The sequence below is a fragment of the Octopus sinensis genome, unplaced genomic scaffold, assembly GCF_006345805.1.
Source record: "Octopus sinensis unplaced genomic scaffold, ASM634580v1 Contig09775, whole genome shotgun sequence".
Taxonomy (NCBI): domain Eukaryota; kingdom Metazoa; phylum Mollusca; class Cephalopoda; order Octopoda; family Octopodidae; genus Octopus; species Octopus sinensis.
Genome location: NW_021831919.1, coordinates 10,001 through 15,000, shown reverse-complemented (window position 1 = coordinate 15,000; position 5,000 = coordinate 10,001).

Sequence of the window (5,000 nt, the reverse complement as noted above, 5' to 3'; positions counted from 1 at the left end):
AAGTGATGTAGTCTAGAATATCTGTGTTTGAAGTCACAGTGAAGGTACGTGACATAGTGGTTACGATATTCGGCTCACAATCATAAGATCCTGAGTTCAATACCCGGTAGTAGGCTGTGTCCCTGAGCAAGACGCTTTATCTCAAGATACTTCAATCCACTCAGCTTGCAAAAAGGAGTTGTACCTATATTTAAAAGGGCCAGTCTTGTCACATTTTGTATCTCGCTGAATTTTCCTGAGAACTATTTTAAGAATACGCGTGTGTGCGGAATACTCAGCCACTTGCACGTTAATTCCACGATCCGGCTGTTCCGTTGATCGAATCAACTGGAACCCTCGTCGTCGCAACCGACGGAGTGTCAGTTTGAAACCACAGCACTGTCTCAGATATGAGATCAATATTCCATCGTGGGCCTCACCTGAGTTTTATAGACTGTCAATAAATGTTCGGAACTTAATTATCTTCTTGTCCTAGAAGAACAGTCGTTGGTATTCGGTTTTAGCTATTTTAAGAACGTGTTTTCGTAAGAAGAGGTCTTCGTGGGTAGTAACACTCAACAATTGGGACTGACTGTGAGGATTGTGGTTTGAGTGGTACTCATGTTTAAGCGGCAGAGTGATGTGATAATATTTACTTGACATGAGAGTCGCTTGTGTTTTCTTACTGTTGAAACATATAATATTGCGAGAATATTGAGTTCTGGTGCAGAACTCAATATACAGACATGTATAGAGTGGCAATAAGAGAATGAGATGACAAAGGAAATAAATGATTATCTTATGAAGTCCATTAGCTCACAGCTGTTTCTGCTGTAAGATGGAGTGGATTTGTAGTTGAGTGTCTGAGTAACGTTTTATAGCTTCCTCAGAACCTTGAATATGAAGTGCAATTTATATTCGACAGAAATAGCTGTACATTATTTACATTCGATGGATATTTGTCCTAATCTTCTTTGTTGTTAACACGTTACAGAAACCGCTATAGGCTATTGAAGTTCATAAGATAATTGTTTATGCCTTTGTCGTCTCATTTTCTTGTTGAAAGAGTTAAAATTTGCATATCCCCAGGCTTTCGGTGCCACTGTTCATGGCGTCGGCGTGGATTTGGTTTATTCGGTCTAGTTTGCGATTGGATAATACTTGGGTTCGGGAGTATTAATCGAATAACAACAACTTCCGGGTGATCTCTACTAAATGTCTTCACTCTGTTCTATTTTTGTTTACTTCGTGTGTTGCATATTATACGTTTGTTTGTGTGTGTGTGTGTGTGTGTGTGTGTTTTGTTGTTTTTGCTTTTTCATCGTCTCTTTCTACATACGCCTGTGTTAATTTTGTGATTATTTTCACCAAACTGTTGTATTTTATTTTTGTTTACTGCTTGTGTTGTATACTACATGTTTTGCTTGCTTTTCAATCGCCACTTTGTATATTTGCATTTTCACCACCCGTACAAAGATACGATCGAAAAGCAAAACAAAAAATATTTTAAGCGTGTAATATGCAACACAGGTAGTAAACAAAAATAAAATAGAACAGAGAGGTGACATTTAGTAGAGATGACCCGGAAGTTGCTACTCTTCGATTACTATCACAAACAGCAGTAGCTTTCTTCAGCTGAATATACGTCGTTGATTGGTCAAAATTACCCAGATACGACAACTTTAACACGAAATAACTTCTAAAATACAAAATGTTGTCAAAAGTTTTGAAAGTAAGCTGTGTTCAGCGTAAGAAATTACACCAGTAATAAATTTCAAACAGTTTAGATAAACAAAATAAAATAATTTTAAAATCTATGAGCCTTGTGTAATACTCCAGTAACATGACTTAAATATAACAAATAGGCCTGTGTTTAGAAAAACAAGGCCTATATTGAATACAGATAAGAATTACAAGATTAATAAATAAATTAGTATAACAATATTAATGTTAATAAAGATAAAATAGCAGTAATTATATTATTTGAACGAGTTTAATGAAGGAAACAAAGCCAATTCTGAATGATAAAGCAATGCTTTATTAAAGTGTTTTCGCAATATATCGTATCATTTTATATTATATATATATATATATACACTATAGAGGCCGTAGTTCTGGGTGACAATACACGAGTAGTTTAGCAGTATAGTATATAAGTTGTAGTTGTACATGAAGAATTGGTGATGGTCATGATGATGATGATAATAATAATCGTTTGTCATTCAGACACAAGGTCAGCAATTTTGAAGTGTGAGGGGGTTTAGTCGATACAATCGAATCTAGTACTTGACTATGGTACTTTATTTCAACGACCCTCGAGGGATGAAAGGCAAAGTTAAATTCGGCCAATTTGAATTCAGAACCTGCTGGTTTGTCGCCTTCCTAATAATAATAATAATAATAATAATAATAATAATAAATAAATAATAATAATAATTGACTCTTTTAATTGTTTCAGTCATTTGACTGCGGCCATGCTGGAGCACCGCCTTTAGTCGAGCAAATCGACCGTGGGACTTATTCTTTGTGAGCCTAATACTTGTTGTATCCTTCTCTTTTGCCGAACCGCTAAGTTACGGTGACGTAAACACACCAGCATCGGTTGTCAAGCGATGCTGGGGGGGGGGGCATCAAACACAGACACACAAACACACACACATATATACATATACATATATATACGACGGGCTTCTTTCAATTTCCGTCTACTAAATCCACTCACAAGGCTTTGGTCGGCCCGAGGCTATAGTAGAAGACACTTGCCCAAGGTGCCACGCAGTGGGACTGAACCCGGAACCATGTGGTTGGTAATAATAATCCTTTTTACTATGACAAAAGTCCTGAAATTTGGGGGAGGGGCTAGACGATTAAATCGACCCCAGTATTCAACTGGTACTTAGTTTATCGACTCCGAAAAGATGAAAAGCAAAGTCGACCTCGGCGGAATTTGAACTCAGAACGGAACGACAGACGAAATACCTATTTCTTTACTACCCACAAGGGGCTAAACACAGAGGGGACAAACAAGGACAGGCAAACGGATTAAGTCGATTACATCGACCCCAATGTTTCACTAGTCCTTAAATTATCGACCCCGAAAGGATGAAAGGAAAAGTTGACCTCGGCGGAATTTGAACTCAGAACGTAAGCACGGACGAAATGCCGCTAAGCATTTTGCCCTGTGTGGTAACGATTCTGTCAGCTCGAAGCCTTAACAACAGCAACAACACAATCAATAATAATAATAATAACAATAATAATAATAATAATAATAATAATAATAATAATAATAATAATAATAATAATAATAACAATGATAATTTTTTCTACTGGAAGCACAAGGCCTCAAATTTTGGGGTAAGCGATTAAGTCGATTACATCGACCCCAGTACGTTACTGGTACTAATTTTATCGACCCGAAAGGACAAAAGGCAAAGTCGACCTAGGTAGAATTTGAACTCAAAACCTAACGACAGACGAAATACTGTTAAGCATTTCGCCCGGCGTGCTAACGATTGTGTCAGCTCACTGTCTTAATAACAGCAACAACAACAACAATAATAATAATGATAATAATAATAATAATGATGATGATAATAATAATAATAATGGTTTCAAATTTCTGCATGGGGCCAGCAGTTGTTAGAGGAAGAGATTGTTCGATAGTATCGACCCCAGTACTTGACTGGTACTTTATTTTATCGACCCTGGAGGGGAAAAAAAGGCAAAGTTGACCTTGGTGATAATTGAACTCATTAATAGCAATTATAAAACAGGAAAGAAATGAAAAAGGACATCAGTATCAACGGCAGAAGATTAGCAACAATTACGACAATAATAATAGTAATAATAATAATAATAATAATAATAATAATAATAATAATAATAATAATAATAATAAACACAATTTTCTTATGGTTTCTTAAACATTCTCTAGAACAACACTATGTACAAAACCAAATATATGGCACCCTAGGCATAACACCGACATGAACTTCCAATTTGTTGTCTCTTGAGGTGAGACTTGGAGCCAACTTGTACAAATGCAAAGCAAAAGTCAAACATAAAATAATAATAATAATAATAATAATAATAATAATAATAATAATATAATAATAATAATAATAAATAATAATAATAATAATAATAACAATAATAATAATAATAGGTGCCCTAGGAATGATAGCAAAAGGAGTTGATAGCTACCTAGCTCAGATACCAGGAAACACCAAAATGGCAGAGGTTCAAAAGATAGTGCTCATGGGAACTGCCCATATCCTACGTAAAATACTGTCTATGTAATTTCAAATTTTAAAATAAACACAATTTTCTTATGGTTTCTTAAACATTCTCTAGAACAACACTATGTACAAAACCAAATATATGGCACCCTAAGCATTACACCAACTTGAACTTCCTCTTTTGAGGTCTCTGGGTGAGACTTGGAGCCAACTTGTTCAAATGTAAAGCAAAAGTCAAACATAAAATAATAATAATAATAATAAAACACAAACAATAACAATAGCAAAAACAACAATAAGGTGATATTAAAATGGCAAAAAAAAGAAAATACTTGGGGTGAAAAGAAAATTAAGCCTGTTGTGCTTCACTCTGCTTTGTTTCCAGTATATCAATGTTTTCACGTAACTTTATTTACTTCACATATATACACATATATATAAGGATGTTCGATCCTATATGTGCTGTTGAGCGTTGTTATTATTATTATGCGTTGAGAGTAAAATATCTCCATATCAGTATATTTCAATACATCTCAAAGCTTCTAGCAAAAAGCAAACTTCGTTACATTACATCGTAATTTCATATATATATATATATATATATATATATATATATATATATGTATGTATGTATGTATGTATGTATGTATGTATGTATGGTATGTATGTATGTATCTGTGTATGTATGCATTATTTATATTTTTACTTGTTGCAGTCATTGTACAGCCACCATTTTGGGAGTGCATTTATGCGCTTGAGTGTGTGTGTATATGTGTGTAT